Source organism: Cavia porcellus, unplaced genomic scaffold (assembly GCF_034190915.1).
Source record: "Cavia porcellus strain 051 isolate PalLab524CR breed Dunkin Hartley unplaced genomic scaffold, mCavPor4.1 scaffold_32, whole genome shotgun sequence".
NCBI lineage: Eukaryota > Metazoa > Chordata > Mammalia > Rodentia > Caviidae > Cavia > Cavia porcellus.
In genome coordinates, this window is record NW_026947515.1 from 37,740,787 (window position 1) to 37,754,825 (window position 14,039).

Below are 14,039 nucleotides of genomic sequence, written 5' to 3' on the forward strand. Positions count from 1 at the left end.
TTTTTTATTTTAAAGAGATTAAGACAAAAGAGGGTACAACAAAGCAGATCAGATCAGAACAATGCAAGCAACACAGCATTTTACCACAAGACAACCCATAATTAACAGTAACTACCATCATGCCTCTTTCTTTGAAATAGTTGAGCATAATTTCATATACGATAGTATCAAACATAACAAAACAGTATAAAACCATTCAAGAGAATGAAAGCATTACAGGGCTTTCAGAACCCAATAACAGAGTAAAATTTTTTTTATTTTAAAATAATTACAGATCTATAGAAAGTAGCAAAAATTGACAGATGTCTCATCTAGTTTTCCTCAGTGATTGCATTTTATATAATTATAGTACAGTATCAAGACCAGATATTTGACACTGGTATTCTGGGAGTATACAGCTTTATCATGTACAGATTCCACGTCACCCTTACCACAGTCAAGAATTATCATTACCTACTTAATTTCTAAGAATGCTTTCTTCTTCTCTGAAAGCATCTTTGCATACATGTTTGTATCTTTCTGTTTGAATCTGGTGGATATATTGTGTTATCTCTAAGAGAGAGAAATAGAGACACATTGAGAGAGACAGATTGAGAGAGAAAGACAGAGAGAGAGAGAGAGAAGGTTGACTGACTCTCTGACTGACTGTACAGGCTGTGTCCTCTGAGTCCCCACCTCCATCTTTTGGGAAACTTTTCTCAACTATCTGTTGATTCTTGGCCAGATGTCCTCATTTAAAACTCAGGCGTTCAGAAGTTGATGGGGAGGACTTTGTGTGGTCTGAAGTGGTGCGCTTCAGTTTAGGACAGCATTGGGGTCCCCAACCATTGTATTACAAGAAGTTCAAATACCAAAAGAAGCACTCTTTCTCTTGGCCTGTTCCATTTCCCCAGAACAGTCCTGGCATCTCCCGTTTTAGCGAGCATCTGCTGGAAGGGTTCTGGGTGCTGACTGTCCGGAGAAATGGGGCGGGGGTTGGTGACAGCCCTCAACAGGCTGGCTTTCACTTAGCGCCCCGTTGTTACTGTGCGCACCCACGGCCTCGGCTGCACAGCGTGCCGGACACAGGCCCTTCCTTGGCATTCAGACCTCACTGGGAGAGGTGTGTGTAGCCTCGATCACAGCCCGAGGACACCGGCCAGCTTTCCAGGGTTGCTCTGGCCAGAACTAGTCCCCAGTCACAGGAAGCAGAAAACTCTGCTCTTCAGGCAGGGCAGCTGAGGCTGGCAGATGGGGAACCCCGAGCTGCCCGGTGCACAGCACGCATCCTTTGGGGCACGAGGCAAGCCAGGGTGGGCCGATCTGCCCACGGCAGAAGGAGGTACTGGCTCACCAGCAGGAGCTGTGAGCACTGGGGGATGGGATGTGCACGTCAGGAGGGCTGTGGCAAGGTGGGGACCAGGCCGGAGCTGTGAGCTCATCAAGTCTGCTCTGGCCTCGTGGTCAGGAAGGAGCCCCCGAGGTGTCCCGCACATCCGTAGTCACCACTGCACCCTAGATCCTGTGGGAGCCCTTCCGACTGCCCGCTGCTGAGAGCTTGATACTGTGCTGGTTGCAAAGCAGAAAGAAGTGGAGCGTTCGGCCCTCAGTGCAGACGGGCTGGAGGTTAAGTTCAGAGCTGCAGGCGGTACATCGGTCGCTAGCACAGAATGCATTTTGTACAACTGGGATGTTAGCAAATCAGCATTGCTTTAACACAGTACACTGTTCTTTTGGTGTAGTGTAGTTCATGTAGTACTTTTGGGTTGCTTAACGGGAAACCTAAGAATCAGTGGTGGAACAGAGTAAGTTACTGTATAAACGAGGTGGTGTACAAATGTATACTGCACAAGATGCAGCTCTGAGAGACGTGCTGTAAACACCTGTTTCAGGAAGACACTGGCCTGGCCTCCTTCCCTCTGCTGCACCTAAAAACGTTTCCACGGGATGATAAAAAGAGAGGCAATCTTTTTGCACAGGAGGAGCATTTTTTCCTAAAAGGAGAAATATTTCTTCTTTTTGTGTTGCTGGTGTGACTTTTTTTTTCTTTTTCCTTATGCAGTGCTAGGAATTGAACCCTAGACCTCGAACATGCTAGGCAAGCGCTTTCCCACTGAGCTATTCTCCAACCCAGATTTCTTGGTTGTTTTGTTTTAAAACAAGAGGACATGGTTAACCAGTTTTCTGATGAGCAGATGTCATGGTACTGAATCTCTGAGGACCTAAGTGATAGCCACTACCTGGGCTTCTTCAGGTCTTTAAGAAAGGGAAAATGGAGAAGACAAGGTGATGTTCCTGTGGAATGGGAAAAATGCAGACCGTGTTTAGTCTGGAGTTAGACATAGACCTGAAATTGGAAACCTGAGCGCAGGAGTCCTGAGCACAGCGTCTGGCTTGGAATCTGGAGACCACATCTTTTTGTGCTCTGCCGCTTGCTGGGGAGGTACCGTGAACACATTACACCATCAGGGTGGGCACAGTGGCTGGCAGTTTTCCTGTCTCCTTTTCAAGACTGGTGGAGTTCAGATGAGGTCATCCAGAGCTGCAGTGCTAACTATGCCAGCATCGTGCTACATACTTTTCAAAAGTTCTTCGTTTGTATGACATCAGATGAAAGCAGAGTCTAGACCCTAATACGCGGAGTAATAGTTTGTGCAAGGCCCTGACTTCATTCCCCAGCACACACATGCACGTGCGCGCGCGCGCGCGCGCGCACACACACACACACACACACACACAGGAAATAAACAATGTAGTTTTCTGAATTTTAAGAAAAACTAGTTTATTTTGTTGTGTGAGAGGAAGGATCCGAAAGTAATGTCCAAGACTTTCTCAATCCCTCATGGCCTCTTTCAGAATTTACATGTTGTGTTCGTGTTAGTGTAGGAAGTTAGACACCCGGTGAGTGTTCAGTAACAGCAGCATAGAGAGGAAGGCGGGCTGTCATCCTGTTGGCATGTCCGCGTCCCAGAGGAAGGGCATTTCTTAAGCAGACCAATCCTGTCAGATCTGAGGCATGAGCTGTCTTCCGAAGGGAACAGGATTCTGGTGGTTTGGGTGCCCGTGTTCCCTGAGAGACCCTTTGAGAAGCTCGGGTGATAAAGTCGAGGTGTAACTGTGGGGGGAAAGTAGCCAGTGACCTTGGCTCATAGTTGACTGTTACTGTTAGATAATCATGATCACCACCAAAAAGTAACAACTGTACATTTGTATAACAGATGAACCTAAGATTCCATTCTTAGTTTTATATGATCCAAATCATTCTCCTGACTCTGAAAATCTCCAAGATACTGGAGAATACATAGCATACAGAAACACCCAACTGAATCATAAGTTTGGCCTCATAAGTGACTGTGTTCATTTTAGTAAATAATAATTAAATATTAATTTAACTATTTTGGAAGCCGTTCCTGAGGGCCACTTGAATGATCTCATATTTCACACAAAACAGAACAACAAACAATGCAGTCCTGAGTGCCACAGTCTCTCTTTTGTTTCTGAAACCTGTGACACAGCCTTTGGTTACAGCAGGCTGCAGTTCAGGTCCTGTTTTTCCGCTTACAAGGCGTCTCTCCTTTCTCCGGGATTGATTGATTCAGTCACACGCTTATGTCTGTACGGGCGAATGAATATCTATTTTATAGTCTGGATTTTGACCGCAGACTATCTGTTTGATTTCTATTTGATGACGATTATCCACCTTCGGCCCTGCAGAGCCTTCAGCCTCCGCGCTCCTCCTCACCTCCCCGCCAGTGTCTGACTTGCTTTTAAAGCGCTTCCTTCCTGTCTGCAGCGCAAGGTACTTCAGGCTCCTCTCCTGTGGTCCCTGCTTCGGTTCTAGAATCAACCATGTCTCCAAGGAGTCCTGGCTTTTTATAGGAGGATGCTGTTGGAAATCAGGATTAGGCACTAAGTGTGCTTCTTCCTCCTGAGCAAAGGCTGACTCACTAACCTGTGCCTGCCCACACAGCCGTGCATCTGCTGGAAGCCGAGCCTGAGTTCCCACTGATGCCTCCGCTCAGCTCCATCACCACCATGTTGTAGCCTCCCCCCGGCTGTCCCTAAACGTCCTCTCCCCCGGGGAGAGTTTGGCTCCTGTGATCTGCTTTTATTCCCGTAACTTTCAGTTTGCCGGTCCCCGAATAGTGGTATGAGAATTCTCAGCCCGTACCTCAAGGAAATGTAGTCAGCTGGAACTCCGTGCTTACAGGGAGTCCCTTTTGTCTTGGCTTAAAGCTGCTGCTGTTTTTTTCAGACCTACCTAAGTCTGCGCTGGTTTTTTCTCCCTCTCTCAGGGATACTGTTTCATACATTTATAGTATAGTTAGATGCTCTTATCATAAGCTCTAATCCCCCTGGAGCCCCCAAACCTCCCAAAAGGCTTTAAGAAATAACATACATTAAAGCCCATTGTTTGCACTGACTGTAACATATGAGTTTTGACAGATGTCTAATGTCACCTCTCCACCACTACAGTGTCATACCAGATATTTCTATTGTCCTAAACACTCCCATGTGACGCCTCCTCCTCCCTCTGTCCTCCTCCCAAACTCCTGGCAGGAACGGGTTGGTTTATTCTCGGTAGTTTTGTCTCTTTCTAAATGTCATGTGATATCTCGTGGGCTTCTTCCTGCATATAGGTTGCCGTGGAACACATGCTGGTTATCTTTAAATCATTTCAACCAGAGCCAAGCACATTAGCATCAGGATTCTAATATTCTCAAATAATGGACGGTGAATTTTTTGTTATTGCTTTTATTCTTGCTTTTGTGACCTTATTTACCAAGGATTCTGGTGTGACTGACATTTTTAAAAATAAACTTTTTATGGAAGGTCTAGGAAAACTGAGGTCCTCACCCGACACGCCCACCCTAGGTCCTTTCAGTGCCCGAGTCACACAATGTGTGCAACACTTTCAGCTCCATTTCCTCAAACACAGCCAAAGGACGTCTTCCCTGAGCTCTGTGATTTGCCTTTTGTGGCCATCGAGAGTTTTTGTGTTTTGATGACGATGGTAATATTTATCCATTAAAAGGCTTCTGGGTGGTAATCTCTGGGTTGTCGTGCTGTGCCTCCAGCTCACTTGGTGTTTGTGTGTCAAGCGCTCCTGGATCCAAGTAGTTCTTGGCTGATGAGAGAAGAAACTATATTTAATATGTAGTAATGTGTTTTCTCCAAGACAGTGCCAAAGCTTGTCAGTAGCCAAGCTGTAAAGGATAACTCTGTAGTTGAAATAAAAAATAGAGGGCAATCTCAAAGGACCTGTACTTTAGCCTGTGCTGTATTCATGTTTTGAGCAGCAATTTAGTGTTTACAAAACAAGTCTTATGTGTCAACATTAAATTATTATGAAGGAGAATTTTAGTTTGGTGATTTTAGGGTGGGTGGGTGGATAGACTGATGGATGGACGAATGTGGTGCTAGGATTTGAATCCAGGACCTTCTGTATGTTGGAGAGGTGCTTTACAAACGAGCCACACCCCTAGCTCTTGGTTGTTTTGTTTTGTTTGGTTGATACTAGAAAGAGCCATATACATAAACAATATTTGTATTTATCTTTATTCAAATGATTTAAATACAGTAGTTAGTAGGAAAGAATGTAGAGGAATATTTTTAAGCGTCATAACCACCCATATACATCTCAAGATTGGGAAACCATTACTTAGCACATGGCAGGTTTTCAGTAAATATTAGTAGTTGTTATGGTTTTAAATACTGTGAGCTTTTAGTAATGCACTAGTCTAGTCTGGCTGGCTTCCCTTCCCCACATTTTGGCAGGCATTCTCTGCTGCAAGGCGGGCAAATGGCCCTCCCTCTTCTCCCACGCCCGGAGCAGCGTAGCTCCTGCCCCAGTCACCATCAGCTGTCCAGCGGCCGGCCCAGGAGACACGGCAGATGCCGCCCTCCGCACTGCGCGCCCTGCTGGCCGGGTCGCCCTGGTTCGGTTCCGTCCGCTTCCTCGCTTCCATGTTTTCTCTCTGCTTGTTCTTTGGGTGCTGGTCTTCACCTGTACCTGTCTGTGTTCTTTAAAGAACAGTTTTAAAATCAGTATGCAAAAAACTGTGTGTGTGTGTCTGTGTGTAATTCTGAGAATTCTCATACCTACATGGATTTGTGTAACTGCCATCACTATCAGGATGCAGGGCAGTTTTTTTTTAATGTGTATTTTCCAGTGTCCCTTTTTATAAATTGTTTCAGTGGTTACTAGAAATCTCTTTAAAATGTTGCAGTCTGCTTAGTGAGCACTGAGCTCTCCCAGTGGGTGTAGACACACTGCCGCCCTCCTCCCTTTGCGGCCGTCTTGTAATAGAAGACTCATGTACATTGAGGAGTGGACGGTATCAGCGCTGCTTTTAGCTGTAGGATGTATTATAAATAAGTCAACTGGTGAAAACGTTCCTCCAGATATTTACTGTTTCTTTTGCTCTTTCCTCCTTTTTAATATCCCAGGTTTCCTGCTGGTGCTGGACTCTTGCGAGGAATTTTGAGTGATTCTTTTAGAGTAGATCTGCTGAAAACAGGTTTTCTTAGTATTCTGCTTCTTTATCTGCGAATGTCTGTATCTCTGTTACAGTGTTGGGAGTCATGCGTGCTGGGCTAGTGCTGCACCACTGAGCTACACCCCAGCCCTGAGAATGTGCTGGTTTTACCTCCATCCTAAAGGAGCGTGGGCTGGAGCTGCAGCTCTGTATTGGTGGCCTTCTCCTCGTTGTTGGAGCCTTTTCCGGCCTTGTTGTATTTCCTGCTGGCCTCTGCAGAGTCTGATGAGAAGTTTACCGTGTTTGAAATCTTTGTTCCCTACTAGCACTGTGTAATTTTCTTTAGTTCCAGTCAAGATTTGTCTTTAATGTGCATAGTTTGGCTATGATGTGTCTGGAAATAGATTTCTTTATGCTTATCTTGTTTGGATCTGCTAAGATCCTTTCACATGTAAGTTTATGTTTTCAGTCAAATTTAGCAAAATTCAGCCATTAATTCTTCAGCTACTTTTGCTGCCCTGCACGCTTTGCCGTCCCTTATAAAACTCTGATGACATAAATATTTGATATTTTCTCACTGTCCTGTGGCCAGTGAAGCTCTATTTACTTTTATGTTCTCGGTCTCTTTTCTCTTGTTTACGTAGTAATTTTTATTTATCCCAGTTTACTGCCTCCTGCTTCTGTCATCTCTATGCTGCTAGTGACCCCATCAGTAGAGTTTTCTTACTTGGTTATTTGATTTTCAGTTCCAAAACGTGTGTCTGGTTCTTCTCTGTCTCTTTTGTTCTGTTGCCGAGGCTTCCTACCTTTGCATTTGTTTCTAGAGTATTCAGCATTACTTATCAGAACCCACTTTTATTATGGCTGCTTTGACCTCTTTTTGCCAGTAATCACGGCATCTTAGCACTGCGTTTGTTGACTGTCTTTTCTGCTACTAGGAGGTTTTCTCGGTTCTTCGTATGCGTTCTAATTTTGGGTTGTATCCTGGACATTTTGGTTATTATATCTGGAGACACCGCCTCTGGTTTAAACCTTACAGAGGTGTAACCATAGGATGAGACCTTGAGACGTGAATATACTGGTTTCCAACCCCTGTTTACCTAATGTTTAACATCCATGGTGATACTTCCCTGGAATTAGTTGTTACATGGGTGGAGGCCAAATGATGTGAACCTTTGATTTTTTTTTTTTATGGATGGTAAAACTATACAGAAACGTGTAAGGTGAGTGATTATTAAAAGTCCAAGTATAAGTTACTTTAGGGGAAGAGGAAGGAAGGTAATAATTAGAAGAGGACGTGGGGTGAGGGTGATGTTACTGAGGGTGATGTTATTTTTTAAGTCTTTACCTCTCCCTCGGTCTAGGTAATTAATAAATGAGGATTTACTTTGTGATAAACAGGGCTAGGACTATAACTCAGTGGTAGAACACTTGCCTAGCGTGTGCAAGGCCCTGGGTTTGGTCTCCGACACAACACAACAAAACCAAAACCAAGTACACATACTTCCAATACCCAGGTAACCTATTAATATATTTTCTGAATTTCTCTGTATTTGAATTTTGTTTTATAATAAAAAGTATAAAATTTCAGCATTAAACCAGCAAGAGGATTGCCATGGGTTTAAGGCCAGCTGGGTGAGTTCAGGGTCAGTATGCACTCATAGGGAGATCCTGTCTCAAAATAAAATAAAATAAAATAAACCTTAATGAATTAAAAGAAAACTTATTTTTTATCTAATTAGTGTTTTTTCTTGTTTTCCTGGATCTTTATTCCTGCCTCTCATTTTTTATTTTAACCTCCCATGTGTTACCCTTTCTAACTCTTTTCCTCTGTCTCCTGGAAGATGAGTCAAGTTTATGTTCCGAACCTCTTACCTGGCTCCAGCTGGCTTAGCTGTGTTCACTGTGGTTCTTCTTTGGCAGCGACATTCCCGCCTTAGGAAGCATCCTCCCGTTGTCAGTGATCCTCAGTAGGATCCGTTGCTCCCCCATAGTGGCTCTCAGTCCTCGTTGCATTTAGAGTCTTCTTGAATCTTACTTTAAAAAACAAACAAACAAAAAACTTCTTAGGGTGGCATATACCCATAATCCTAGTTACTCTGCTGAAGATTGCGGTTTGGAGCCCAGCCTGGGCAACTTAGCAAGACTGTCTCAAAACAGAAAAAGTCAAACAGCCAGGAGCGCATGTAGCTCAGCAGTAAAAAGCCCCTGGACTCAGTTCTTAGCAGCGTGAATGAGTGAATCCAGAGTGTTTCAAGTTGTCTCCGTTTCCTGACAGAATTTGACTTCTCAGGTGGACGGGGAGGGACAGAGAGGTGGTTCTTGGAAGGATGCTCAGATTTGCCTTTATCCTGAGCTCTCTGTTTATTCCTGATGTTCTGTCACTCACCGTGTACTCAGACGTGCGTGTCTGCTTAGGAGTGGGGAAAGGTTCCGAGGCTGTGCAGTGTCTGCTGCGCGGTGCAGGCCCAGCTGAAGAGCCGAGGATTTCGGTCAGGAGGAAACAAAGGAGGAGGCTGTGCTGTCTGCCTCGCCTGGCCCAGCTGGGCTTCGTAAGGTGCAAGCAGGGGAGGCCAAGGGACGCTCCTCCCAGGCAGGGGCATTTCCTGGGCTCTGATTGGTTTGGCTCTGCTTGAGTCTGCGTGATTTTCCCTCCAACTGTCCCTGCCATGGGTGCTGTGGTGGGTTAGCACCGTCCCTCTGTTGAGTTAAAGATCAGTCTTCCCTTCTGCCCTGTTCTATGTACTATATTTGACATCTCTCCCTAGTATACACGATTAGAGGTCACTATTCCCCACTCCTGTTTTTGGTATCCACTGATCATTTTTACTATGGATTCAAATATAGGGAATAGGGTTGGGTGTGGTGGCACACACGTACAACCCCAGCACTCAGGAGGCTGAGGCAGGAGGCCAGTCTGGGCTGCATAGTAGTTCAAGGCCAGGCTGACCTATATAATCAAACCCTGTATTTAAAAAAAAAAAAAGTGGACAGGGGGTTGGTTTAGCTCAGTGGCACATGCGCCTGCTTGGCAAGTGCAAGGTCATGAGTTTGATTCCCAGTAACCCCCCAAAAAGGTAAGGACTAGGAAGAATTAAACTAATATCTTCAAGAAAACTCTTTATTTACTGCATCTTAACATTTCTAAAATGTTATTATAATATTGAAGAAAGGCATGATAACATAATGACTCTACAACCTCGGGAGTCCATCATGAGCTTAAAAAGGCACCCGATTTCTCTGGAAATACACAGCAATGCTGTGCTTTGTACAGAATTTATCGCAGCTGGAATTGAGGTAACTGTGAAATGTAGGTGGAGCCTGGTGTTTTTCTGTGTCCTTGTGCATCTCGGGTGTGCAGTGTGAGTTTCACTTTGACTGATTCACACGGTTAATGTACTTTGATCATTTCTGTTCCTGTTACCCTCTTTCCACCTGGCCACCTCCTCTAGGACCTCTTCCATGTCTATTTTTATTTTTTCTTTCTGGGTTCTGCATATGAGAGAAGACACGCAGCCTTTGTCTTTCTGAGTCTGGCTTATTTCACTTAACGTGTTCCCCGTTTCATCCATGTTTTGGTAAATGGCATGATCACACTTGCTTTAGGGCTGAATAATACTCCGCTGTGTTTGCACCCCATTGTCTTGAGTGGATAGGTACCGAGGCTATTTCCCTAGTTTACTTACTGTGGATTGCATCACAACATGATCAATTCAAGATGAGTCAAAGATGTAAGTATGTGACCCAAAACTGGAAAACGGCTAGAAGAAAACATAAAGGGGAACCACTTCGAGACATCGGAAGTGGCCACAGTTTCTTGAATAGGGGTTTAGTAGCTTGAGAAATAATAGCAACAATCAACAAATAGCATTACATCAAATAAGAAAGCTTCTTTATACCAAAGGAAACAACCGTGAGGATATAGTCTACAGAATGTGAGAAACTTTTGGCCAGCTGCTTTTCCCACAGATTAATATCCAGAGTATCTAAAGAATTCAAAAAACTTTACAGCAGCAGCAAAACCCTACAAGTGATCCAGCCAATAAATGGACACATGAACTGAACAGAGCCCAATATTTTGATGTCATGCGGCTTTGTTACTGTTTCTGATTGTCAGTTTTCTGTTCACTTTGTATCCATCCATTTGTTTCCCTCTGTGTTGGAGTAGCAGTGGGTATCTTAAATTAACACATGATAGAAATGTAAGTTCCTTCTTGGAAACAAAACGCGAATGCTTGCCAGGAAACAAGATATCAGTTTCTCTTTGGAGATTCAACTGTCAGGAATCCGAAATAATCAGCTGGTTGTTTCATAGCCTATACTCTGAAAGCTGTGTTTAATTTGCTCTTATTAGACTGCGGTTAGGGGAATTCCCACCTTAGTAACTGTGGTCGGCAGGGCGGGAAGTCCCTTAAGCTCCCTGGGCTAGAAAATCACCTTCTGAGGTCAGAATTACTGACAAGTGGAATAAATTCTATCAAACCAACCAACAGTGGCAGTGTAAACCTTTTAAAAAATAAATTTTTGGCAGTCTGTTTCAAATTTCATAAAGCAGAGCTAGGGATATAACTTAGTCTGTCTGGCAAGTGCAAGGTCCTGAGTTTGATTCCTGGTACAAAAAAAATTCATAAAGCAGTCATAATCGAACTTTTTTAATATAAAAATAAGAATGAAAGTGATAGTGGAATAAAGAACTCATTGACTCATTAAGAAATAAGAAAGACATTCTCAGTATTCAAAAAGTGCTGTTCTTTAATGAGCGGTTATTTAGTGTGATGGGTATTTTGTTACCATGAGAAGTTGTAACTCTGAAGCCAGTAGCTACATGAAAGTACAAATGATACCGTGTTTTGTGGGAGGCTTGAATATTGCAGTTATATGAAAAGAATTTTGCCAATGTTTAGAAAAGAGCTTAGCTCATTTGCTATTGCCATAAAATAATACCAGTGTCTAAGTAATTTATAAAAAAGAAATTTCGTACATTTTGGAGGCTGGGATTTTCAAGATTAAGGAGTCATGTCTGGCGAGGGCCTTTCTCTGGGTCATAGCACGGCACAGACAGAACAAGAGCGTAAGCCTGGCCTCTCTTCTGACCTCATACTGCTGTGATGGCCCACAGCCTGTGGCTCCGCTAACACTGATCACCTCCCAAATGTCCCACCTCCAAATGTCATCCATTTCTTAATTTGGAGATTAAGGTTCTAACACATAAGCTTTTGGCGAATGCATTCAGACCACAGCACTTGGCTCCCTGATCATGTCTGTCACACGTGAAAAGTACACTCATTCCACCCAAACACCCCAAAGTCTTGTTCCGGCACCAGTGGAAAAGTCACGTGGAAAGCAGGAAAGGAAAGGAGAAGGCTAGTCTGATGCGAGATACGGATGAGCCTCAGGCACAGTGCATCTTAAGTAAAGCAAGTTCTCTCCACCCGGGAAGCTGGGACATCAGAGAAGTTGTCTGCTACCCAAATGCAGCGGCGAGACCGCGCGAGGACAGACGTTCCCGTCCCAGAAGGCAGAAATGCAGGCAAGAGAAGGCCAGTTGGTCCCAAGTCAGTTCAAGCAGGGAAGGCGCATGTAAGGGTTAACCCTGGAGAGCCCTCTCCTGTGACTGCACGACCCATGTCCTGGGCACACTGGCGTGGGAGTGGGCCTCCAAGGCCCTGGGTGCAGCCCCGGCCCCACCACTGGGCTGAGGCCAGGCAGCACCCCTTCCAGACTGGAGTCCTGTGCTTCAGTCCTCCTGGCTGGTGTGTGCTGACAGCGCTGGAGTTCGGGGGTCTTGAGGTGCTGCAAATCCCCTGGCTGCACTGGGCATTGTCCTGATAGAGCAGTGACCACCCTGCAGTGCGTCTCTGCCTGGGCCTTCAGGGTGTCCGCAGCCTCCTAGAAAGCCGAGCTCCCTGCACCTGCAGGCCTGCAGACTAACACTGTGTAGGTGCTGCCAGGGCTTTCTGATTAAAACTTCCGGAGCGGTGGGCCCGACTGAACCAGGACCGGGCTGTTGAACCACACCATGTAGGTGAGCTGTGGGAGCAGGGCCCTAAGGCAGCCCTGGGCAGCAGGGCATGGGAGTCACCCTTGACACCTTGCTGCCCTTTGAGAGGCTGGGCTGGTGATGGGAAGCTACCTCAGGGGGCTCTGCAGTGACTTCCTCTACTCTCCTAATGGCTCCCCCCATTTCCCCCCATCCTTTTTTTGGAGACACTGAGTCTCACTGCATAGTTCAGGGTGGGCTTGACCTCAGCGTGATCCTCCTGCCTCAGCTTCCTGCATCAGCCTTCTGAGTGCTGGAATTACAGGTGTGTGCCGCCACGCCTGGGTACCCTTCTAAACCTGTGACTCTTTAGTAAATGGTCCCCTGGCCTTATTCTTAGCATTCTCCCCGAACATGCCTTTTCATGACCAGCCTAAGCTTTTCCCAGATCATTCTGCTTTGTTTTAAATTTCAAATCATCTTTAAACCATCTTACCCAAAAATAAAAAAGAGAGAGAGATGGATTGATGGATCTCAGTGTCCAGACCTTCCGCCTGCTGGGTGGCTACTTTCCTTTTTCGTTTTTCTTAGTACTGTGGGTTAAACACAGGGCCTTACCCTGAGCTGCTTTTCCAGCCCTCTTTTGTTATTTATTTTGAGACAGGTTGTCACTAGTTGTCCATGCAAGACTCAAGACTCGACCCTCCTACTCTGGTCTCCCAAAATGCCGTGATGACAGGTATGCACCGCCACACCTGCGGTTGCTTTAATATTTTTTTACAGCAGGTACTACGTACGGGTTAAGTCTCCGTTCTGTGAGGTCTAGGACGTGGCCCCAGTGCTGCCACATTCTTTACAACTGTGTGACAAGAATGCCATTACTCAGTTCCAGCATACCGTTCTCCATTTTAATCTGAGCCTTCATTTCAAGGTTTGAACTCTCCCCACAGCTCCCTTGTGAGCCTCACTAAAATTGCCCTCGATGTTCTGTTTCTAGCAATCTTCTGGATTCCTTCTAGCCTGCTCCTCCTCATTCGTAAAGCCTCCCCCATTTCTTGGTGCCAAAAGTGCTTCCACTTATTGGCTTCTTCTGCTCTTAAGTAATTGATGCACCTTTTTATCATTGTTAATGTATATTAATTGCACAAATTAGTGATTTCACTGTTACATTTTCACAAATGCATGTACCGTGCTTTGATCCTATCTATCGGCTCTTTGATTCTTCATTTCCCCCTCTCCCTCTCCTCCGCCCGCCCCCAGTCCCCTTCTACTGTAATAGTCTGTCATTACTTTGAGGTCATTCTTTTTCTTTGTTTCTGTGTGAGAGAAAATGTATGATAATTGTCTGTGTCTGATCTGTTTTGTTTAACTTGATGCCCCAGTTCCACACAGTTTCTTGCAGATGACATGATTTCATTCTTTTTTGTGGCTAGGTAATACTCCATTATATATATATTTATACCACATTTTTTTATCCATTCACCTGTTCACAAGCACCCGAGCTGATTCCATGTCTTTGTTACTGTGAATAGTGTACAATAAATGCATATGCAGGTAGCTCTTTTGTGTGCTGACTCCATTTCTTTGTAACATGAGATATC

General features: G+C 44.9%; 1 protein-coding gene and 1 long non-coding RNA gene across 3 annotated transcripts in view; one reads left to right on the forward strand and one right to left on the reverse strand.

The window, feature by feature from the left end:
• Stx8 (syntaxin 8) overlaps positions 1-14,039 on the forward strand; it is a 272,462-nt gene that overhangs the window by 148,958 nt on the left and 109,465 nt on the right. The window lies entirely within an intron of this gene.
• On the reverse strand, positions 4,734-9,080 carry LOC134474459 (uncharacterized). Its single transcript, XR_010045354.1, has 3 exons — positions 8,848-9,080; positions 8,334-8,495; positions 4,734-5,107 (listed from the first exon to the last, which is right to left on the reverse strand). It is a non-coding gene; the product is annotated as an uncharacterized LOC134474459 (long non-coding RNA).